The sequence below is a fragment of the Chionomys nivalis genome, chromosome 12, assembly GCF_950005125.1.
Source record: "Chionomys nivalis chromosome 12, mChiNiv1.1, whole genome shotgun sequence".
Classification (NCBI taxonomy): Eukaryota; Metazoa; Chordata; class Mammalia; order Rodentia; family Cricetidae; genus Chionomys; species Chionomys nivalis.
In genome coordinates, this window is record NC_080097.1 from 10,784,739 (window position 1) to 10,811,297 (window position 26,559).

The 26,559-nt window shown below is 34.1% G+C and overlaps 1 long non-coding RNA gene across 1 annotated transcript in view; it reads left to right on the forward strand.

The window, feature by feature from the left end:
* The window catches only part of LOC130884786 (uncharacterized), a 226,933-nt gene extending 206,998 nt beyond the window's left edge, over positions 1-19,935 (forward strand). Inside the window, exons 2-4 of the long non-coding RNA XR_009058111.1 lie at positions 7,465-7,642; positions 16,227-16,327; positions 18,901-19,935. This is a non-coding gene — a long non-coding RNA (uncharacterized LOC130884786). The remainder of the gene's footprint in view (positions 1-7,464; positions 7,643-16,226; positions 16,328-18,900) is intronic.
* The last annotated feature ends 6,624 nt before the right edge of the window (positions 19,936-26,559 follow it).

The window sequence follows — 26,559 nt, forward strand, 5'->3', positions numbered from 1 at the left end:
GACTAAGTTAGATGTAAAATCACTGATGATGACTTCATTATTCCATTCAAACTACAAATTGTATGTCCCTGTGGCAATCTGATCAGCTGTTTATAACTAGACTTGATAGTATTCATCTGTGTATAACTTTAAAAGACACGGGATTATTGTTTGCCATATCTCTGAATTTTGTAAATATTTGAGTAATTTTATATTTACTACAATATTTAGCAAACTGTCAAGAAATAATAACTATTGAGTAGGTAGTGCTGAAATAATGGGTGGGCAAACAGCTTTATATTGAGTAATAAAATAAAATTTCAAGTTTGAAATGAGAAAGTGACTAATGGGATGGCAAATTAAATAGAAAATTAATTAGTTCCACTGTGATTAAAGTGGTAGTGAGAAAGGGATGGCGTGACTAAACCTGTAGGTTTCATTTCAGTAAGTTATGCTGTATTAAGCTATCATGTGATACATTTTTCAAGAATTATTCTGAATATAAATTTCTAGAGTAAAAAAAAACTTCTATAATTAGGAGATAGAATTCTAATTAAATATGAAGGTCTATGATAGTTATATTTCTATTATATTTTTATCGTTTTTGAAAATACATGCACAATTTATAGAACTTTCAACCAACTAAATGTACTTTAATACCAAACATTTTTCTGCTTTGTATTTTTAGATTATTAATGGTGTTTCTTTGCAATGATTTATATGAAAAGAATGTTCCTTAATACTCATTCTCTCAAAATGTTCTTGGCAAAATTCAGAATGAGATGTAATATTTATTAAAATTTCATTAGGTTGTGATAACAATGAAAACAAAGAACTGTTTTTTGTTCATCTTCTGTAACTGTGAAATAGTAATAATGAGAACACTGTTATAGGATATTCTGCTAAAGATTTTGAATTACCCAGGAGATATCTTCCATATTTCCTTCTTAGGGGAATCCAAGCATCCTTCTTTGGGCTGTCTTTGTTACTTAACCTCTTTGGGGATATGGATTATAGGTTGATGATCCTGTACTTTACACTTAATATCCACCTATGAATGAGCACCTCAATTTGATGTGCCATGCTTTGTTTGAACTCATGGGAGGAGATAGAGGAGTACTTGACAGGGGCATATATGGGAGCTTTTGCAGGGGAAAAAGTGGGAGGAGAGGAGGGAGAAGAAACTGTGGTCAGTATGAAAAATAAGTGAAAAAATGTTAATTAAATAAACTAAAATTTAAAAAGATTTTGAATCACTATTTAATAAGCTTCATAGATAGCTCTTAATATTAAACTACTTTATTTTTCATGGTTTCTGTCATTCTTTGAATAGCTTATTTGAATCAAGAAAGATGTATGGTATTAAAGATGAGCTTTCGATTTGGTGATCAATAACAGTGAGTTATTCGGAATTTATTGTTTAGAATAAATTCTAACTTTGGCAGTGAGACTATATAGATCTTGTGACATGGATTTGACTATTTAACAGACAGGGAATATCAATTTGGGATCTTTATCTGTTTAAATATATTTAATTCATTAAATGTCAACACGAGATTTACAATTGACAACTTCTTGAAATTATTCTTCCTGTAAAATATTTATTAATGAAAATAGAATAAAATATCAACTGCATATTAAACATTTAGGTTTCTGCATTCATCCTTTTAAATTCCTTGTACATCAATTAGATCTGTAAACAGCCCATGGCAACATTTATCATTCCATTTGTTCAATAAGTAACTGAAGTACTTATTGAAAAAGCGCCCAGTCAAAGTCCTGTTCAATTATTTACTTACAGCAAGAGATCAACCTCTAAAGAGGTCTTTTGCTGGAATTTGTCTGATTCTAAAACTCTATCTTTGCCTTTAATCATTTTGTCATGTCTTCCTAATAATTAAAGAATAATGTCTCTGAAATCAGTTATAATATGTTACCATATCCTTCTGTTTAGTGCTTAAAGTAAAGATTAATTAGACATAATTTCGAGAAGCCTCAAGACTTGGGATGATGGTTATTTAGGCAAGAGATGGATTCTTCTGTTTCAAATTATTGTAGAGGTGAAGACAGTTGGCTTTATAATCAAAACCTGAAAAAAGCCTCATGTTCTCTGACATTGCAGGCTTTGAAAAATTTAAGCAGAAACAGAATTGCCTAAAAAAGATTAAACTGATAAATGTGGAGAAGACAATAATAGTGCCAAGCTAATCTTTAATGCATAGCTACATTGATAATTTAAATAAGGTTCATATACACACTGGAATTTTATTCAGGCACAAAGAAAGATAAAATTCTTCAATTTTAACCAGGCTATGATAAAAAAGAAGTATTTTATTAACTTAGTCTCATATAAATACACATATAAATCCGTTAAAAGCTAAGATCGGCATGTAAGACAAGGTGCAGTATTTGTCAATGAAGCCTAGTTACTAACTTTGTGTAGAGTTTAGAAAACGACAAAATAATCTGTGATGATTGGCCGGGCGGTGGTGGCGCACGCCTTTAATCCCAGCACTCGGGAGGCAGAGGCAGGCGGATCTCTGTGAGTTCGAGACCAGCCTGGTCTACAAAGGGAGTTCCAGGACAGGCTCCAAAGCTACAGAGAAACCCTGTCTCGAAAAAACCAAAAAAAAAAAAAAAAAAAAAAAAAAAAAAATATTTAAAAAAAAAAATAATAATAATCTGTGATGTGGAGAAAATGAGTTAACTAGAAAAAAATTCTTCTGTAGACTGCTTCCAGGTGGATAAGTAAGAATTGTGTTATCATATCAGTTAAATATGAAAAGATAAAATACTTATTTAAAAATAAGTGAAGCACAAATTAAAGACATGTTTCTACATATAATATTTTTCATTTACAAATGTGGGTTAAATATTATTATTTATCTTTGAAATCAAGTGTCCTATCTTTGACACTTGGTATTTGTTCTTCCATTCTGCCTTCATTAAAAAACACAACTTTCTGCAATAGACAATGATTACTAAAGGGAATCATAGCTTGTTTAACATATAGAATAAGAGACTGTAGACTACTGAGTTCTAAATGGAAGATTTAATCACATGTTCCTAAATAAAGACTCAGATCATCTAGGAAGAGGGAACAGGATTATAAGAGCCAGACATAGTATAGAACTATTATCTGATTTAAAAAGAAAAAAAAAAAGAACAATGATTTCTGAACATGACAGAGTCATTGCTCACAACAACTCATGAGATATACAAACCTATTCAAGATGAAACCAGCCAAAATTCTAACATGGATAGGGAATGGATGAATGGATTCAACATTTGATTGATAAACATACATTTTATGCATGCATGATTTTTATCAAATAATAAGTTAAAAAACATAGCAACTTGTTATTTTGTTATTATCTTTTATATTTCTATCTTTATTAATATCCTTTATGCAATTCTCCTATTCTTCTTTCTTTTCTTCTACTGAAAATAGATTGTTCTCTTATGCAATATTTTCTAATCACAGTTTCCTCTCCCTCTGTTCCTCCCAGCTCTCCTGCACCTTCATTCTCTCTCTGATCCATTCCACAACCATTTTCCATCAAAAAGAGCAGGTTTCCGAGAAACAACAACTAAACATTAATAATCAAGATATGAAAAGACTAAACAAAAGCCTTTATATCAGTTTTTCTACTTTTTGAAATAATATTTTTAATATAACATTTTAAAAATTATAGAATAGTGAGAAATTTTCTTTAAAATTTATATTAATCAACACTTTATTATGATTAAAGCTTTACATATAAGATTAGTCTTTTACAAAAATACTAGTCAGTCCAAAAATATTTATTTTATATGACAAAATATATGTAACTGAATTTCTGCATGAAAATATTTAAGGAAGTTTGTATTCTACGTTATGTATGTTAACATTTTACTACTTTCATAGAACAAGTCACCCATTAAGTATATAAAATAAACTGAAATAGCAATTATATATTTATTAAAATATATAATATAGTTGATAGACAGATAGATAGATGGATAGATAGATGGTAGATTAATTCTGTCTCTCTATATAAAAAAACTGCTTTTACCTCCAATGTAATTCTCACCTGTTTAGAAATAGATAAATAGGTACTTCACTTCACAAACCAATGCCTTCATATCTACATATCCCCCCCCTCATTTATTCACTTGCTCAAACATGTGATACAGTTAGTGGCTCAAAACTTCAAAATGTAGTGATGTTTTTTAAAATTATGTGAGAATATTTCTGAAAATCAATACTCTATGAATTTGAGATTATAAACTGGCCCACTATAAAATTGAGTACCACCTATGCTGAAGAAAAGTTATGCATGTTCTATTATACAAGGGAAGGTTTCCATGGCCAGAATAGAGGATGAGTCAAAGCTTCTGTCAGCCCTAAGAGAGAGACCAAATGGCAAGACAGGCATCCTCCCAAAAAGGATTTGGGTCAAGGCCAGTCTGTCAACATTGTTTTGCACCAGTGCAGCGCTGTAGGCCTTGGTCTAAGCAAAGGCTGGATAGCTGCAGACTGTGACCTGAAGGCATGGTTGGCAGAGTCTGCAGCACACGGTCTCAGACTGTGTGACATAAATGAAAAGTCCTGTGGACCAACGTTAGCCAACTGACCAGGGTGGGATTGACAGGCAGGAACAGGTGGCTAAATTTCAACGGGAAGAAGCCATCAGAAAATTTCACAGTGAAACAGAACACAGGAATCCTGAATATTTCCAATGCCCTGTCATGAAAAAATAGCAGAAGAAAGATTGAACATTGTTACCCTTTTTATTTATATAAGCAAAAAGTTAGAAAATACTGATACAGGCAGAAACTATGAATTTCAACTCTAAAATAAGTTTTAGAAAATGTATCAAATTTCATTGAAACATCACTAATTTTGTTTATTTAGCATTTTCATCAATATAAAAAGTAATGTGCTTTTTAGGGGATTTTCATTAAGACCATTTTTAAATCTTGTGTCCTATCTTTTTCCCCCATTTCCCTGTGCACAATTCATGTGGCCTTCACTCTGATTATTTATTTATATTATATTTATATCACTTGTGGTCTTTTCTGCTTCCTTCTTTAAACACTGTTTTCCCTCTCAAATATACCTATACACACATTCACCCCAAAAACCTCAGATAATCACATGAGAAAGAGTAGGTTGTATTTGTCTTAAGAATCTGGGATGCCTCTCTTAATAAAACAGTTTAATTATAAATAACTTCCTTGAAATTATATTTTATACTTAAAATTTCAGTGTGTATGTATCAAAAATTTATTTTATTCCAGATAAAGAGCTAGGCTAGAACTACCTCATTTACATTGTGAATAGGATAACAATAACTATGGATGTGCAACAAGTTTAGTGGTAGAATACAGAGCCATTTAGGTACACATTCAGCTGAGGAATGGTTAGAAAAGCATTAGTTCCATATTGATTTTCATAGTGGCTGTATCAATTTGTACTTCTCCAAACTGTGACTCTGGGTTCCTGGCTCCTCAATATTTGTCCTTCTTTTCCTTCAAAGCCACTATTATTAGCATGAGATAAAATCTAAAGGTAATATTAATTTTCTTCTTTCAATATGTTGCAAAGTTTTTTAAATTTTACTGTAATATATCAATTATACGAACTATTTGTTTACAGCATTTTCATATGTATATATATATATAATCCCCTTTTATTTTAATAATTTCCTTTGCATTTGTCATATGGTGGATGTCAATCCTTTTTTTCCCAATATCTTCTTCAGCTTTCATACCTCTTTTGAAAAATCTAGATTAACATATTAAAGAAAACATATGCTATTTTCTGTTCACGTATAGCTTATATTGCTTAACACTAAAATCTTAATTTTCATCCATTTTTTTCAAAATAGATGGCTAATTTTTTTTCTTTGTGACTAAATAATAATATGTTTTAAACATATGCTACATATTTCACTTTACTGATGTGTGCTGGTTGATATCTGGGCAAATTTTTGTTAGGTTTTCCCTCTTAAATTCAGAGTCTCACTCTGTAGGCCTAGATGGCCTGAAACTAGCTAAGTAGACCCAACTGCACATGAACTTATATAGTATAGATTGCTTGCCTCTGCATCCAGAGAGATAAGATTGAGTGTACATGCCAACAAGTAAGGCTAGTTTTATATCTTGATTTCTGTGATATGTACAGAAGTAACTCTGTGGTGTAATGATTTTAGCCTTTGGAATAGTGTCTAGAAATGATGTATCTGGGTCATACTGAAGTTTACTTTCTAATTCTTTTAAAGAAACTACATACTCATAAACATGGTAGTAAGATCATTGGCCCACTAAGTATATTTGTTTATTTTTTATCCTTTTTACAAATGTTACTCTTGTATGTTTGCTTTGTGTTTTCAAAGATAGACATTTTCATGAGAGAAAAGAATAAAAATGAATATTAGTCCATTCTTCTGTGATGGGACAGAGAATTGAAAAGGAAGTAAAATACAATGAACAAAGAAAGCAAAGTTATGTGCATTTTGCTTTTGAAAAGCAAATTCAAATTTATATAAAATTCCTTGATGAAACATTTACTCACAATATGAATAATAAACATAAGTTTTACAAGTTTTTATTACCTCTTTTCAAAGAAAATATTAGTACATTTAGATGTCTTCCATGCTTTATAAAATGCATGTATATAAATACTTATACATATATATGTATCATTCCATATATATATATACACACATAAAGTAATTGCAAGTTAAAGTTATCAACAATTATATTTCTACTGAGTTTGAACCTGAAGAAAACAATGGCTTTCTTTGTCAAATGGTATCTTCTTAAGTTTAATTATTGAAACATAATACATGAGGCAAAAAAATTTGTCGTATAGCATAAGAGACATGGTGATGATGACTGGAAGAAACTGAACATCAAAGATGATGTCATAATGATTGTCAGGAACTCAGATCAGAGTCCTTTTGAAGATATCTGTGAGAAACCACACTGTAGTGACATTGTGATGGTGAGCATGGAAAAAGCATAGATCAGAGTTACGTGAACATCAGTATGGAAGTAATTAATACAAAATCTGTTTAAAGATCAATCTTTTTCTTTTTTGTCTATGGAGTGAATCAAGAATTGTCTGTGTTTTACAATTTATCCAACTTATTATCATGAAGTTTTGGGGTCCGGTGTAAGCCCAGACTCTAAATTATTTCTCTTGACCAGACCCCAATATAAACTATCTCTCTGGACTGGTGTGGAGGTGCGGGAATAAAAACACAACTCACATGGCTTTATCAGGAGGGAGATTCTCAGTGGTCCCCAATGAAGTCCTGAATTCACATGCTAAAGAATTCCTCACGCTTTATTCTCTAAACAGCCTTATATATCGAAACATAAACTGAGGAGTAAATACATTAGAATTCTTTTTCCTCGGTGAGCAGATGTATGGCTTTTAGTCATTTCTACTTCTTTGACTACACCTTTCTATGCCCATTTTGTTTCCATCTGCAGCTCTGTGAATAGCTTGGAATTGACACCTCTTCTCAAGCAATCTACATAATTACAGAGCAAGTAGCAGCATATCCTGAGCTTTTGTTAGGGTAGGGACAGCCTGTCTGGAAGGGTATGTGACTACTATGGTTTGAGAGCCTTGCTGTCGTACCATTTGGAAATATGAGCCTACAATAAGGTACAGTTTTTATCTATTAAAAGAAATTTATTCCTAGGAGTTTTTTTTGCATTGATATGTTTGTATAGAATTATGTATTACTTGATTCTGAGGTTATTTTTTAGAAGATTTGTTGTTTATTTATTTTATTAAATACCATAATACATAGCTGCTCGAGCCTAAGTAGTGATGCTATGCAAGTATATATGCAAATAGTCAATCAAGAAAAAATTCATTATATAATCCATAGCCACATTCCTTCATCCTATAATGCACACCAGTATTAGCTAAATATTGAATATGCTAATGATTTCCTATACATATATGGATTCATTGCGAGACATCTTAAATACCTTGTGTGTTTGAAAATATATCTTTTAGAATTATATTTATGTAGGCAATTTCTTTTCAATAATAATAGTAATAAATGAAGCTTTCTGATGTTAAATTTTCATTTTCGCTATGAATAATTGTATAATTTTTATATTATATTGATGGCATGATATCTGTTGTTCCAAATAAACATTATGTTAATTGTTGGAGAACAACTTTTGTTAAGAGTCCTATATTTAATTAATTTTCAATAGTGAGTCACCCAATGATTAATTCTTAAAGAAGTCATTTCAAACCACATTTTTACATTACTCTTCCTGTCATTACATTTTTCTTCATCGTTACTGCTTTCTTTACTAATTCAGTACTACTGCTGTATACATATATCATGGATTTCTGTTAGTTTTGCTAGTAGTTCCTAACATACGCACAAAAATTATTGTAGAATGCTGTTGTGCAGCTACTTTGCCTTTTAACTAACTGGTGCGGGACCATTCTTAGAATAACCTATGATTGGATATTTTGCGCACATTTGGAGATCAGAGGGAAAATTTCTGGAGTCTGAACTATGGCTCCACCGTGTGGGTTGTGTCCTCCGAGTTATACCCAGAGTACTGCAGTTGTCTGTTATTGGTGGAGAGGGGGGCAGCACTAACTAGTCTTCCCCTGCAATCAGATTGGTGAATACCCGACTATCATCACAGACCCTCATCCTACTTTCTTATACAGCCCTGAACAGCCATCCCAGAAGCAGCAACACTCACAGTGGGCTGGGCCCTTTTCTATAGACCATCAGTTAAGGAAATGATCGACAGGCTTGTTTAAAGGCCTAACTTACAGAGACATTTTCTCAACTCTTTCTTCTACCATGTCTCCAGCTTGTTTCTTCTAGACATAACCCTAGTACGTACAGAAGATATTCACTATAATTAACATTCCCAGCAATAAAACTTCTTTACTACTGAATAATGTGAATTTAGAAAATGAGTATGATCTTGTTACAAGTAAATTCTGTACTCAACAATAGTTCTAGTCACATTGGCTTGTGGAGTAGGGATTTATATTCCATAGACTGAGCACAGTTTCCACACTTGTCTCCTTGATTGTTATGCTCCCAAGTCAATTGTGCTTTTTTTTTTTTTTTTTTTTTTTTTTTTTTTGATTTTCAAGACAGGGTTTCTCCGTAGCTTTGTGGTTTCTGTCCTGGAACTAGCTCTTGTAGACCAGGCTGGACTCTAACTCACAGAGATCCGCCTGCCTCTGCCTCCCGAGTGAAGTCAATTGTGCTTTAACAGAATATGTTGAACAGACAATTCTGTTTTCTGATGAATGTATCATTCTACTTGTTTACTTTTTAAATTTTTATTAGTGAACTACTTAAGATTGATATTTTCTAGTCATCTTTCTGCAGTACCTGCATCCAACATCCTCTTAGGAGTATTTTATGGAAATAAAATAGAATATTTAGTTGTTATAAGCTCTGTGTGGAGGTTTGGCAATAATTCTAATATATGCTTTATTATTATGCAGAGTTCTAATTGTGTTGAGTCATACACTGGTGATTATAAAGTTTGAGAAGAGTGCTATTCAAAGAACCAGCACATTCCTTGCCACTAATTTTCAGTCACCCCTTCCAAATATAGATGTATAAATTGGTGTACTAGAGACATTTTAATTGTTCTGATGAAACACCATGGTCCAGGCAGCATCTAAAGAAAGCATTTCATTGGGGATTTGATTACAGTAGAGGAGCTGTCTATCTTCATGGCAGTCAGTATGACAGCAGGCAGGCAGCGCACAAAAGCGCTAGCAGAGAGCTTGTATTCCCATCTAGGCAGCAGGCAGAAAGAGAGGGAAATGGGGACTTGCATGGGAATTCTGAAACCTAAAGAAAGAACATTCTCATGACACACTTCCTCCACCAAGCCTATACCTCTTAGTTCTACCTAAAAGTCCACTATTTGGGGACCAAACATTGAAACCTAAGAGTCTATATGAGCAACGCTCATTCAAGCCGCCACAATGGAGATGATGTCTGTATTAAAAAAAACTCAGAACTTTGAATATCAGCATAGCTATAATGGATGAATTCTTTCTTTTGCCCGATGTTTTTAGATAGAATGAAATTTGGATATCTCATAGGGAAAACTAATTACTTAGCATTTTATTTTTTAGTATTTCATTGCTTTTAAACAGCTTTAATTTTCTGTTTATTAAATTATGATCACTTTATTTCTAGCAGTTCAAAATTTTTATTTTTCCATTAATTATATCAAGTTTTTCTATAAACACTCACATTTGTATTTTAGTGTTATAGCTATTATGGCTATTGTGTTATGCTTAGAAATTTCTGTATGATGGTTTAGTCATTTTCTATTTATTATTATTATAATTAAACCAAATGTCCCTTTCATGTAGATTTCATATAATTTACAATAAAAGAACAATTTGTTTGTAAGTCTAGCTGACTCCTGCTGTTAGATAAAATTATTCTGGAACATTAAAGCCATACAACACGCACAAAAAGGCCTTCAATCATTCAAGCACAATAAATACATTGAGACAGTTTTGCACTTGTTTATTTGTTTTGGAAGTCAGCCAAATTAACTTGTAATACTAAATAACCACAGATGTCAATGCAAAGTAATTCGAAGTGACACCATATCAGTTTAAAGTGCATGCCTGGCAGTAGGTGTTACACTCTAGCTTCGTCAGGGTCAACCAGAGAATTCTGCTCTAAGGGTCTGTGATTTTCAAGATGTACAGCCATATTTACAAACCAAGTTACTCTACCAGCTACTATCATATCATAGGCTGCAGGTTTTGTTCAGATAAGAGCAAATGACATTTTATTTCATTGTCTTATTGTTAACTATCTGCTAATTATATCAGCTATGTTTCTGCTGTGTGTTCACCTTTACTAAACAGTACATGTGGAAAACTTTTCTTCAAAAGTTTCATTTAGCAAATGACCGCTTTTCCAAATGTCAAAAAATACTTAATAATCGGAACTATTTTGCTAATTTAACTTGTATTTTGATAATTTCATACATGTGTAAAATACATGTGATTGCTTTCTCCTGACATACAGTAATAGCTTCTTTGCAGTACTTACCAAGCTATCTATTCTCTATCCCATTGCAGATTTAGGATTTAGTTTTTGACCTATGTTGTTTAAAAGGGGCAATTAGAATGAAGCTATCTTTGGGAATTTGTAACTTCATCAATGGGTTCATAATTGAAGTCAATATTTTCCCTTCTCCCTAAAATCCATCTCATGTATTCCAACAAAAAAATTAGAATTAGAAAAATCTATCGATTACAGAAATGTTTCAAATAAAATGTATAATAAATATGTATTCTTAGTCCAATCATTGTTGAAAAGTATCCAGTATAATACATGATACATGCAAATGTAATTTAGGAGTAGAGAACTTTTAGTTTTATATTTAGAGCACACTCATCTAAGTCATGCAGATTTTGCTTCCTTTCCATTTGAACTCATAAAAAATAGCAAAATTAGCTATGTACACATGTTTGTATAAACACACACACAAGCATATATATGCATGAAAAGCTTGCTTTCTCTGTTCACAATTTGCTTTCATATTTAGAACAGCAGCATTTATGAATTTGTTTCAATTAACCATCCTATAAATATATCAAAATAAAAATGTAAGAATTAATCTTTGAATTTCTCAAAGATAGTCTATTACTGTGTGGTTCCATTACAATTTTTCTGGGTATATACATCAAAATTTAAGTCATTATCACACAAGAATATTTGCACATCCAGGATTATTGCAAAATTATTCATAATAACTAAGATAACAAATCAAACTAAATTTCCAACAATAGATAAAGATAGCAAAATTCTGATATGTATATAGACTATATACAACAGAATTATATTTATTAACAAGAATGAATTATATTAATTTTAGAAATAAATGTAGTTTACATGTTAAGCAAATAAAGCATAGATCGGGAAGATAAATATGCTTCTCCCAATTTATCATGTGTGTGTGTGGACAAATGAGAAGTTAAATGGGTGGAAAATGAACTGATGATGTGGGCTATCCTTCTGTATATGTGTTGCACTTATTGGCTAATGAATAAAACTGTTTCAGCCTATTGAAGGGCAGAATGTAGCCAGGCTGGGAGAGATATTGAAAGAGAGTAGGCAGAGTCAGGTAGTCCATTTAGCTGCTGAAGAAGACAAAGGCTCCAGAAACTTACCTGTAGGTCACAGCTTTGTGGTGATACACAGATTAATAGGAACGGGTTAACTTAAGATGTAAGAATTAGTTAATAAGAATCCTGAGCTGAGTTACTAGGTCAAACAATGCTATAATTAATATAGTTTCTATGTGATTATTTGGGTATGGGTGGCTGGAAAACAAATGAGCAGTCTCTGCCCACAAACTGAGGGAGTTATCAAAATGTTTAAAATATTTTATAATTAAAATACTCCATTACCTAATCCATATTGTCCCACTTAAAGACTGAATATCAGAAACTATATAAAAAAAATCTCAGCAGCACAACTGTCTGAACATGAGCTGAACAAGGGCAGCAACAATAAACATACCAGAGTGTATGGGAAAAATCTAGAAGGCTTCAACTCTACACAAACAACTATCAGCAACAAAAGGCTGCTGAGAGCAGGAGAAATAGTTTTCTCAAGGGAAGAGCACACCAATTTTTGTTTGGTTTATTTGCTTTTGTTTTTCTAAACATGGTTTTTCTTTAGCTTTCAGCCTGTCCTGGAACTAGCTTTTGTAGACCAGGCTGGCCTCGAACTCACAAAGATACACTTGTCTCTGTCTCCTGATTGCTGGTATTAAAGTTGTGCACCACCACTTCACAGCCCCCCAATTGCTTTTTAAATAACAAATTATCAAAACTGAAAAAATACATACAAGTGACAATATACAGACTGAGCAGGTTATGTGTAGGACTGTATATATATATATATATATATATATATATACACACACACACACACACACACACAAATACATATATGTAATAACAAACATTAAAAAGATGTCTGTGAATTTGAAAAAAGAAGAAAGGAATAGTATATAGGAGGGGTTAGAGTGAGAAAAAGGAAGGGATAAATGATGTATTTAAATTAAAATTTCAAAAAATAAAATTGATGATTAAAAAACAATGATAAACCAATTAAGAAATTTAATTTTGTTAGTGCTGATATTTACATATTGCAACCATGCTTGAATAAATCTTACTCAAAAATTAGCATAAATCATAAAAATAAATGACATAAAATAAATGTTCATTTATTTTATTGTAGTTTTTAAAACCATCTTTTTTTTATTTTACATTGCAATCCCAGTTTCCTCTCCCTCCTCTCCTCCCAGTTCCCCAGTTCCCCCACCTATCCCCACCCCCACCCCCATCCAATCTTCAGAGAGTGTGAGGGCTCCATAGTAATCAAGGTCTGTCACATCACTTGAGGCAGGACTAAACCCCCAGCCTTGTATCAAAGCTGAACAGGGTAACCCTCCACAGAGAGTGGGTTCCAAAAAGGCAGTTTGTGCACTAGGGATAAATACTGTTCCGACTGCCAGTGGCCCCTCAAACTGCCCACACACCTAATACCCACATTCAGGGGTCTAGTTCAGTATTATGCAGGTACCCCAGATGTCAGTAAGTGCCCACTGGCTCACCTCAGCTTTCTCTATGGGTTTCCCCATGACAGTCTTGACCCCCTTGGTCATATCATCACTCCTCCCTCTCAAAACTGGACTCCCAAAGCTCAGCCCAATGCTTAGCTGTGGATTTCAGCATCTGTTTACACCAGTTACTGGATAAAGTTTCTATGGGGACAATTAAGGTAGTCATCAATCTGATTACAGGTGAAGGGTAGTTATGACACCCTCTTCCACTATTGCTTAGGTTCTTAGCTGCAGTCATCCTTGTGGATTCCTGGACATTTCCCTAGTGCCAAATTTCTCACTAACCCCATGATGTTCCCCTCTATCAGGATATTTCTTTCCTTGCTTTCCTTCTCTGACATTCCCCCAACTCAAACTTCCTGATTCCTCATGTTCTTCTTCCCCTTCTGCTTCTCCCCTCACCTCAAATTAATATTAAATGTCATTTATTGTTACTTATATAATATCTTTTTTGAAATACATATTCTTTAACTCTCAGCTTTATCAATAAATTTGAACATTTAGCATAACTTAGTTCATTTGTATGTGTACTATACACATGTACATGTTCATTTGCATATGCATGTTTGTGTGAAGAACAGAAGTCAATCTGTATCTTTCGCAGGCACTAAGTAAGCAGAACTTACTGGGCAGTGAACTCCAAGATCCTCCTGTTACTGCCTCCTGGTGTTGTGTTAATACAAGTGCACCAGCAAGCCACTGCACCTTGCACTCATTGTAGAACAATCCTTTTGCCCTCTGTGAAGATGTATTGCTCTCATTGGTTTAATACAGAGATTTTTGGCAGGAAGAGGATAAGCTGGAGAGCTGGACTAAGAGAATGCTGGGACGAAGAGGGTCGTATTCATGAGCCAGACACACAGGAACAGGATGTATGAAAGATGAGGTACCAAGCCAGAAACCGTGTGACAGCACATAAATAGATAAATATGGGTTAATTATAGTTGTAAGAGCAGGTTATAAAGATAGGTTATCTGCAATCATTTAAAATTAAAAATAAGTTTCTGTGTGGTCATTTGGGAGCTGGCAGTCCTGATAAAAGCCCCCGCCTGCAAGCCCTTTACATTGGAGGTGATATTCCTAACTCAGAACTTGTCCAGTAAGTACTTTTCTCAGCTGACTTACCTCAGCCTTGAAAGCAATGCTCCTGAGAGGAGAGTAGCATATTAGGATTCTTTTTAATATTAAAAATCAGTAGTAACTTTTAATTGGGAGTTATTTTAGAGTAATTTTAGGTTCCAAAAAAAGTCAGATGACTATGTTGATAATTCTCACCTCTTGCCTCTCTCACTTAGCTTACTTATTATTAAGAAAGAAGGCATCAGTGTGATTAATTTGTCATGCTAATTTAGAATTGATATTAAGGTTTAGTAATTTTGCTGCATAATTGTGTGGATTTTCCCCATGGAAGGCATAAGTATTTTATATAACATTATCTACAGGGAACTGAAAAAAAGTTAAGTTTCTCATATTTATACTTTATTTTCATGCACTGTTATCCATTGATATTTTTAGTTATTGTATTATTTTGCTATTTTCAGAATGTTATATATTTATGTTATTTATATAGCTGTTTTAGGAAGACTCCGTTCACAAGTTAGCATTCATTAAACTCATCATGTCTTTTCAGTTCTTGAGAGTTTATTTATTTCTACCTATCAATGCTATTCTGTTGGGTAGGTGCATCATAGCTTATTCACCTGCCAACTGGAGGAAATCAGTACTTCCAATTTTGATAGTTGTATATGAAGTTAATACAAACATTATCTGCAAGCTTTGCATGGATATAGTTTTCATTTTGATAAATACCTCAACATTATTACTAGAACATTCAGTAAAATCATGTTTAGCTCTGTAATATATTTCTGAATTCTTCCAAAGTCTTTAAAAAAAATTCACTTTCAGAAAAAAATGTATGAGAGTTCATGTTTCACTAATTCCTAGTTATTAGTTTTGCCCTTCTTCTGAGTTTTAGCCTTTCTAACAAGTATTTAGTCATATATCTTTGTTTTAATTTGTTGTTACCTATTACTTAAAATATTTTCTTGAGCTTATTTTGAACATATATATTTACATTTTTGAGAAGTTTGCTAAGGTATTTGGCCTGACTTTTCCCTAGATTACATTCTCATTTCTAAATTTAAGTGTTATATGTGCACTGTAAATTTAATAACTTTATCACAAATATATTTGTAAATAATTTTTTCTTTTGTGACTTACATTTTATTTCTTCTAAAAATGTTTAACATGGGATTAATTAATAATTAATTATATACAATTATAATCTAATTTATTCTTTTATTGAACACTTTTGGTTCAACAATAAATGATTGTTTGAAAGAGAGTAGCCCTCCCATAGGCTTATATATTTTAATTACTATTTATTAAGTGTGGAATTCCTTGAAAAGATTACAAATATGAAATGTGTGGCCTCATTGGAGGAGGCATGTCACTGGGAGGGACTTTGAGATTTCAAAACCTCATTCCACGCTCAGTCTCTCTATGTCTCTTTGTCTTTCTGTCTCTATATTTCTTTCTGTCTCTCCCTGTTTCTCTCTGTCTCTCTCTAGCTGCAGATCAGAATGTATCTCTACTACTTCTCCAGCAACAAGCCTGCTATGTCTGCAATATGCTGCTTAACATGATGACAATGGACTAAACCTCTGAAATTGTAAGTAAGCCCACCAATTAAATGCTTTCTCATCTAAGAGTTGCTGTGGTCATAGTATTTCTTTGCTTCAAAAGAACAGTAACTAAGACACTTGTAGTAGATTATCTAATGCTATGAACAAAACCAAAGCAGTTCAGGTTTTCTCCCTGTTCATTTTCTACTAGAGGTACATGATAACTACATGGAACTCCCAATGGATTGTTGCAAAATTGGAAAATTCTTAGCCTTCATAATCACACTTGACATGTCTGTTTTTCTGTCTTTCTCTCTAATTTTCTTAATGCAAATTCTATATATACATGCATATATGCAGTGGCAATTAAATTGTATTTTAATAAATAAAGTTTGCCTAAGATCAGAGAGTAAAATGGACCCACTGGATAGCCTAACAGACCAGGTAATTATAGCACACACCTTTAATCCCAGTAGCTACACAAGTTTGCCATAGAAACTGGGCAGTACATGTCTTCAATCCCAGTGAGGCACACTTTTAATCCCAGTCTTAGAGATGATTATAAGACAGGAGTAGACAGCTTTCAAACACAATTTCCTTATGAGATTCCTGGAGGAAAGATCGCCATTTCGGATTGAAGTCAAGGAAAGAGTCAGTGGCTGGTTGTTTTCCTTCTTGGTTCTTCAGGTTGAACTACAATTTCAGTCTTTGAGTTTTTATTAATCATGCATTACGCATATACATAATTAAATATGTATGCACAAAATTAGCCCTCTGAGTGATTAGATATTAATATCATGATAATTGTATTTGCAATGTTAAGAGACTACTAACACTGTGTGCTAAGATCCCACAATAGACTTAAACAAAATTGCACTAAACACTCCAAATTCACCTTATATAACTGGAGAGGGAGGGGGAGAGAGTGGGAAGAGGAGAGCGAAGTGGGAGGAGGGGAGGAGGTGGAAATTTTCAATAAAAAGCAGATTAATATCTCAGTGATTTATTTAGGTTTTTGTCTTCAGGAATGGGGCCTTACTGACATTTTGTAGAAAGCAACCTAAAGTCTATCTACAGCCTTGGTTGTTTGGAGATTATCATGGGTTCCTTTGGGGCAATAATTCAATTAGATGCAACCAAATCCTTGTACTAGAAGCATCATTTGGTGACAAGCTCAGTTGAGATTCGGTATCCAACTATACCACATTTTTAAAATACATTATTTGTTTACCCAAGAGTCTCTTGAGTTCTTTATATATTTTTGCTATTAACCCTCTATTGAATATTTAGTTAATAAAAATCTTTTCCTATTCAGCAGACTGTGTATTTCTCAGACTAGCAATATCCTTTGTCATATAGAAGCTTCTCAGTTTCATTAGGTCCTATTTATTCATTGTTGATCTTACTTCCTGTGCTAACAGTCTTCTGTGCCAATAAGTTCAAGCCTATTTGCCACTTCCTTTTCTATCAGGTTCAGTGTATCTGGCTTCATGTTGAGATATTTGATTCATTTGAACTTGCCTTTTGACAGGCTGACATGTATCAATCTAATTGGATATTTCTACATATAGCATTTTATTTTGACAAACACCATGTGTTAAAGATGCTGGGTTTTTTTGCAGTACATATTTCAGGCTTCTTTATAAAAGACCGGGTGTACATACAAGTTCAGATTTACATCTGGGTCTTAAGTTTGTTTCTGTCAATCAATTTTTCTATTTTTATGACAACACTGTGGTATATTTATTACTAGAATGCTGCTGTACCAGTTAAGAGAGGAGATGATGACTCCCCCAGCATTTTTTATTTTACTGTTTAGGATAGTTTTAGCCATTCTTGACTTTTCATGTTTTCAATGAAACTGAAAAGTCTTCTTGCAAGATTAGAAAAGAATTGTGTTGGGATTTTGACGGGACTTACATTGAATTAGCTTTCTGTAAAATGGCCATTTTTATTGTATTAATCCTACTGATCCATGAACTTGGGATATCTTTCCATTTAATATCTTCCTCAATTTCTTTTTATGTGACTTGAAGTTTTTATTGTATAAATCTTTCACTTGCTTGGTTACAGATACACCAAGATTTTTATATTTTTTTAAACTGGGACTTTTTCTCCTTTCAGTCTGCCCTGTACTGCCTTGGAGAGAAGGTTCTTGTCTTGCCTTATTTACTTAGTTTTATTATGATCTTTTGTTGTCTTTTGGAGGCATGATTTTTTTTTTCTGATAAAAGACAAAGAGGTAGTAGATTCAGGGAAAAGCAGAGCTGAGGAAGAACAGGGAATATTGAAGGGAATAAACACTGTGATGTTATACAAAACATCAGATGCATTGTATGGGTGAAGACTATATTCTTAATAAAAATTTATTATAATAAAAAGGTGTTTTTTTTTCTGACTTTATTCTTAGACCTCTGCATTTGTATGTAAGAGAACCCCTGTTGTTTGCACATTGATTTAGTATCCAGTTACTTTGCAGAAAGTGTTTATCAGTTCTAAGAGATCCCGGTGGAATTTTTTTACATCACTTTTTAATACTGTCATTTCTACTCTACATAAATTGACTTCTTCCTTTCTAATTTGTTTCCCTTTATCTCCTTCTGTTGTCTTACTGCCATAGCTAACACTCAAGTACTACACTGAAGAGGTATGAAGATAGTGGACAACCTTACCTTGTTCCTGATTTTAGTGAAATTACTTTGAGTTTCTGCTACAAGCTGCAACAGTAATTGCTCAGCCATCTTTTCACAACTGACTTATCAGGACCAAGGGATCTGGTAAAGGGTAAACCAAAAGGCAAGGCTTGTTGGCGCTACTGCTTTGTGAATATAGTGGTTGTCCTTTGCTGTAGTTTTTTTGCTGTTGCTAACTCCCTTTTTGTTACATATTTGGGAATTAATTCCTTAGTTCAGAACAATTTCCCGCTGCCAAGCCATGTCCCTCTCTCCTAGGTAAGCAAAGAGATCTGACTTCCTGCAATTATCTTTATCAACAGATATTTGGTCAATGTTTTGAGTCCAGGCCTAGAGCATTTAGTTCAAGATATTCACAGATATCCAACAACATAGAATTACTACTTGCCCAAGCTGCTGCTCTGGTTTTATCTCACTCAAAGGATTATTAACTCCTTATGCCCACTTTCACCTCAGTTTACTGATGATTTTAGTTCCGGTCTCTCAAGGACAGCAGAAGGGATAAATAACTGCAGCCCAGAGAAAGACCCTCAAAACCCACGATCAGAACGCCTGATAACAGCATGGCCCCAAATTGATAATTTAGAGTTTTTGGTCTCTTCTTTACTTAGAGCAGTAAGTCTATCTCCAGACTTAGGCCCTTAAAAACTAGTTTCTAGTGTATGTGCTATCTGATCAAGAGCCATCGGCATCTCCCTGTTTACATAGGTTGCCTGGTTACCTGGCAGCCTCTCTGCATACTGGGAGAAAAGAAGTGAAATGCTGATTTAAACAATTCATGCCCTATTCATAGTTTTACTGAAAATAAACCTTTCTAACAATCTAAAAATGTAGTGTAGTGCACTAACTTTCCCCTCTAGAATTCCCTGATAATCTAATTCCTTTTTTCACTAACTTTCTAATAATCTAATTCCTCTTTTCACTTTCTCCTTTAAAGAGTTCAACAGAAGTGTACTAGCCACTCCTAAGGTTCTCTCTCTCTCTCTCTCTCTCTCTCTCTCTCTCTCTCTCTCTCTCTGTATGTGTGAGGGAGGGAGGGAGGGAGAGAGAGAGAGAGAGAGAGAGAGAGAGAGAGAGAGAGAGAGAGAGAGAGAGAACCCTTATCTGATTTGCTAGAGGGCAAAAGAATTGCAGCCCTGGAACTTGCTAAGGCTGAGAATTGGGAACATTTTGTAATCGGAGATAGAGAAGCATAAAGAAATAAGGGTAGAACGTTTTGTAATAAGAGATAGAGAAGAATAAAGAAACATAGGCAGATGATTCTCATTGTGAATAGACTTCCTTACCATGCTATTTTTGCCCTCCCCTTTAACTATTCATGGCATCTTTAATTAAACACTGAATAAAGCCTTAAAGGCTAAAACTTTTAAGGCTCAGGTTAAGTTTCCATCTGTTTAAAGTGATGTTGACTATATGCTTGCAGTATATTTATTATGTTGATGTATTTCTACTGTATTCATAATCTCTCCAGGACTTCTATCATGAAGGGGTGTTCGATTATGTCAAAGGCCTCTCATATATCTAATGAAATTATTATGATGTTTTAGCCTTTTAGTTTGTTTAGGTGATAGATCATATTTAATGACTCACATATATCAAAACATCCCTGCATCACTGGGATAATGTCTACTTGATAATAATGGATGATCTTTTGGATGTGTTCTTGGATTTGGTTTGCAAGCATTTTCTTGAGTATTTTGCATCTATGTTTGTAAGGGAAATTGGTCTGTAATTCTCCTTTTTTGTTGGGTTTTTCTGTGGTATGCATATTAAATTAACTGAAACCTCCTAAAATGAATTGGGCAGTGTCTATTTTGTTTCTATTTGTGTAAAATGATTTGAGTGGAATTAATATTTACTTTTTAAAAGTCTTGCAGAATTCTGTCCATAAACATTTTGTCATTAGTCCTTTTCTGTTGAAAAATTTTTGGTGCCTGCCAAAAATTGGATGAATGGAGGAAGAGGTGAAGATCTGGTGCTATCTTACCCGTTTTGCTGAATAGAGTGGCCTCTGGATTCTTAGGAAGTAGCCGCGAGAGTTGGAAGATGGAATAAGCAAAGAGGGGATCTTGTAGATGGGGAAAGTGGTTGAAGCATGTGTTCTGTTGCATAACTAGGAATGAAACTGGGGGATTTGATTTTGCAGAGCAGAATGAAGGTCTTCAGTTAAGCTACCAGCTTTTCTGGCCAGACTGACCCGATTTTGAAAAGGGTACCTCATGGATTTATTAGAAGGGATAACTCAATGAGTCCAGGGATAGAGAAAAGGTGGGTAAGGTCTACTGGAGATGGGAACAAGGGGAAGGGAGTCATCAACAGGTGTTCTAGTATAGAGATAAGAATGAGACTCAGGAATTGGATATGGAGGAGAGAAATTAGAGGTGAAAATCAGGTGTTAGCCTCTGAATTCCTCTTACAAGATTGGCTTGTGGGTTTCCAGGGAGTGTCTATTGGTGTTTGCGGAAATGATAAAGCTATCCAGTAAGAAGGATTTTAGGAGGGGAAGATCTGTATGACCCACTGGAGACAGGTGGAAGGTATGGAAGTGAGGCTGTAGCAGGTTTGTTGCTCCTCTTTGGGGACTATAAATATTCCAGAGGCTTCACGTTGAAAGTTCTATCAACCATCAATTGTATAACATATCTGTTGGTGTGACAGTATAGTATATGGAGAAGAGGGAAATCATGCTGTAATTCCATGATAAGGAATGATATATTTAGTATCACTTTTTATAATCTCAGCCTTTGTGCTTCATAAACAGTTAATTGTCTGTCCCACTCTTAACAAAAATATATTCCTATAGTGCGACAATATATATTTCTTATACTATTCTTGGAGTGCTAAGGAATATTTGATATTCCATTTGATACATGTTTAAATGTAGATGACATGTGCTAATAGGGGTTAATTTCTACCATAATATAGTTACTTAGTGCCACAATTGATAAACATATTTTAAAATTACACAAAATGTTTTTTAAACTAATTCCTCTCTATTTTACTACCTTTCTACACACACACATACATAGACTCTCTCTCACACACTCACACACACAGAAGCATGTACACATTTGTATTAAACTTAAATTCTAGCACTTGCTAATCAACTTAATATTTACATAATTACAAATGCCACAAAATCTCATTTACCCAACTTATTTTAATTAGATGAATTACTTAAGTACTTTTTTACCCATAAATTTGGCACAAATGGATAATCAAAAACTTGTGAGTCATATGATTCAGATGATAGACATAAGTCATAGATAAAGTCTAAATGATTTCTACTACATTATTAGAAAATATGTCTCTCAGAACTACACTTTAATTAGTAAATTAAAAACCAAAGTAATATAGTATATAATGATATTTCTTAGAAAGAATAAGAATTGAAAAACATTGAGGATGTTAGGAGCATCTTTCAATCTTAGGGAAGGCAAATCTATGCACAGTAAATTGTTGGGTGCAGGCTCTTAGTTCCTTCCCAGTTCTCCTGATTCCTGAGATAATCACACAGAAATCTGTATTAATTGAAATACTATTTGGACAATTGCTCGAGCATCTTTTTAGCTAGCTCTTACATTTTAAATTAACCCATTTTTTTTCTATTAATCTGTGTATTGCCATGTGGCTGTGAATTACTAGCAAGGCTCCAGTAGGCTTTGGCAGAGGCATCTGTCTCCTGCAGGCAGGTACGTGGTTTCCCTCTGACTCCACCTACTCTATTTACCTCTTTTAACTTGGCTTTACTTTGATTGTCATTGACTGAAAGCAGCTTCTTTATTAACCAATGGCAATAAAACATATTCACCTCCCACATCAGTAAATTATAGAATATGTTACCTAAATTACAGAATGCATTTATATTTTATAAACATCAAAATATTCATTATAAATAGATGGTAAAGAATGAGGCCTGGGCATAATTATAGAAATGGGGTTCAGATACTGGAAACCCATTTAGAAGAACAGTGAAAACCTCTTACAATAGAGCTTTATATTTGAGTGAGTATAGAAACAAGAATAATTATGAATTTAACCTGTCTAAACAATGTCCTAATTATGCTGAGTCTAGAAAATGCTAAAATAAAATGATTTCATCAAGAGGAAAGACTGTATTCAGGGTGTTATTACATATATTAATCAGGGTTAATCACAGTAGAAACCCTAAGAAGAATAGAACAAAGGTTTAATGTCAATGCTAGACCTAATGCAATTACTACAGAAAATAAGGCTGTAAAGTTTTAATGGAAGGTTGAAGAATTATGAGGAGTCTCTAACATAAATTAGAGAAGCAAGACACACCAAGATTATCTACAAGAACATGAAAAGAAACTGTATATTAAATAATTGATATAATAGTCTAAAGCTGTTGTTTCTAAATCTAAAGTCAACCAGATTCAGATTAGTTGTGATGTATCCAATTGTTCATAAGTGAATTTATTGCTGGGAAGATTAAAAAAAGTCACAACATGGCAGTCTTCATGCTTTTGGATAAAGACAAGGTTAATTGTGTTCAGAGAACTGTAGTCACTACTTCAACTTTTCCTTCCAGTCCTACATAAAATCTTCATTAAGACAAATATCACGCCGGGCGGTGGTGGTACACGCCTTTAATCCCAGCACTCGGGAGGCAGAGACAGGCGGATCTCTGTGAGTTCGAGGCCAGCCTGGTCTGCAAGAGCTAGTTCCAGGACAGGCTCCAAAGCTACAGAGAAACCCTGTCTCGAAAAAGCAAAAAAAAAAAAAAAAAAAAAAAAAAAGACAAATATCACTTTGAGTGTGAAAAAATGATTATAAGATATTATCCTGAAAATAATGTAATAATAAAAGATTCGGTGACTCTATAAAATTGTGTCTGTATGTATTTGTGCATATGTGTACACATAGAGATGGATCAATTTCTGTAGGAAACAAATCTTTAGCGATATAGATAAAATGTCGAAGATTTTGAACGTAAGATACATTTATAAGGTATAGGCAATATATCTTTTGATAATTTTAATTGATCAAAAATTTAAATGTTAATACTAAGGATATAAATCAGCACACTGAAGGATAGGTTCTGCCATCACATAACTTGCCAGGTTTTGCTAGGTGAGATGTGAAGAGGAATGAGCGAGTTCTGATACAGTCTCTGAGAAGTCCGCCCAATATTCAGTTGCATACAGCATATGAATGACTAGGTAAAGAAGTCCAGAAAGAACTCTGAGCATTTAAAATCTAAAGTTAGCACTCATAACCATTCTGGAAATATCAAAAGTCTAAAGAAAGTTTCCAAGTTTTATTCTCTAAGTCTATGTAGCCATTGAAATGATCTAGTCAAAAAGTTCAAATTTGGAAAGTATGGAACTAGTGAAAAATTGTAGCTGTCCTGTTCAGAAAGTTTTCTCCTGTGCCAATATGTTCAAGGCTTTCCCCCTCTTTCTTTACTATCAAGCTCATTGAATCTGGTTTTATGTTGAAGTCTTTGATCCAGTTGGGGCATAAGTTTTGTGCAGCATGCTGGGTCTGAATATATTTTCATTCTTCTACGCAGAGACACCCAGTTGAAGATTTAGTCTTTTTCCCAATGTGAGTATCTGGCTTCCTTATCAGAAATGTTTGCTGTAAGTTCCTTTAGCAGCTCAGGAACTGAAGTGGCGCCACAGAGTCAGCGGACTATTCACTCAATTAATCTTTCTATCTGAGGAAGAGAAACAATTTTCTGGGGCTGGCAAGAGGGTCAAACTTGTCTCTTTGAACTGGTTACAACGAGAAACCCTTACATACACACACCTTCAGGGTTTCTCTATCTCCTTTATTTTTCAAACACCCTTCTTATATTCCTCACAGCAAGCTCATTACAAAGAAGACCTTCCTCCGTAAACAAAAGTTATACACTTACCACATAATCACTGTAAAAATAATTTTTTCCTGAGTCAACCCCAATACATTTGTTAACAAACTCTTTATGATTAATAAAAACTCGAGTCAGAAATTGGGGTTCAACCTGAAGATCCAAAAAGCAAAACAGCCAGCCACTAGCTCTTACCTCAACCTCAGTCTTAAGTGGCAACCCTGCCTCCCAGAAGCTCAGAATGAAACTATGTTTCTGAGAACTATTTCCTCCCATTATATAACCATCTCTAGTACTGGTATTAAAAGAGTGCTCCACCATCATTAAAGGCATGCACCACCCAGTTTCTATGACAACTAGTTTGTCTACTGATATTAAAGGTGTGTGTTAATATGTCTATTGAGATTAAAGGTGTGTGTTACCATAATCTGATTTTTAAGGCTGACCAGTCAGACAGTTTTAGTCTTATATCTTCAGACAATCTTTATTTATTAAATACAATTGAAAACCACTACAGGGATTTGGTGAAGGGAGAAACTGCAGTAAGACAGTTGAAAATGAAGAAATTTTGGGCGTGGTGTGGAGTCTCAACTGGCTTTCTCTTGTTTCCAGGGGAGGCTTCCAGTGAAGGGACATGGCTGTACTCATTTTAGTTGTTGGCCAAGGAGGTCCTGTGGAAGTCCCCAATGAACCTAGGCTGATGCTAAGGCAAAGGGCTACTCTCTGAAAACAGACAGAAGGGTCCCATTGCCAAGGGTAGTATTCACACAACTTGTTGAGCAAGGAGAAGTTGAGATGGTGCGGACATGGGGCTTTCACCCCTATGCTCTATTCTTTTTGGTGCCAGAATGTACCCTGAAGTTTATGGGAAGATAAACCCAGGCAAAAACCCAGCCACAATATTTTCAAGGTAAGACTCTATTCTGTTAGACACCATATAATTTAAACACAGGATTTAGAGGAAGAAACCTGAAACCGAACTGAAAGCTGCTTTCCTGGGGAAGTTCTCATAATACTAGAAGATGCTACACAGGTGCCAAAGGACGAAAGCAATTTGTAATTCAACCTAGCAGTGACACCTAAAGGCCACATCAATAAGCAACCTGACAAGATACATTCAGAAGTTCAATAGCAACTCTCGTATGTGATGGGTTAACCAACAACACTCTAAGTGGATTGATAATATGAATAAGAAAATTTATGCCTGGTGAGGTCAAAGACCATGATAGAAAGCTTTTACTTGTTATTTTTGCAAATCAATACAATATCTAGCCTGCATTCTAAACACTACTTTTTGTACCCTCAGGTAAGTGTATCTCTTATCCTTCATGAAAGAATATTATGTAGAAAATGGAGACTACAGAAATCCACAATTGCTCAAAGCTCAGAGTACAAATGACTATGTAGTGCCCAATCCCAATCAATTAATATATACACAGCACAACCTATATTGAGAGAACATTGTGGAAGAGGAGATGGAAAGACTGGAAGAGCCAAAGGACCAAGATATCTCTTGTGAGATAGTGTGTTCTATGTATGACAGAAGAGCTATACCTGGAATCTCAACAGTCCGGTTGCCTAGCTAAGAGATGCAGAAAGAAATCAGAAGTTGTAGATGGGGAAATCTCATGAGGTTTCATCCTTATGTAGACCAATAAGCAGTCACTAGCTGGTGAAAGAATTAGAATTAGTCTTCTCCAGGAATACGTCCCTGATAGGCAATCCAATTCTACATAGTCAACTCTAA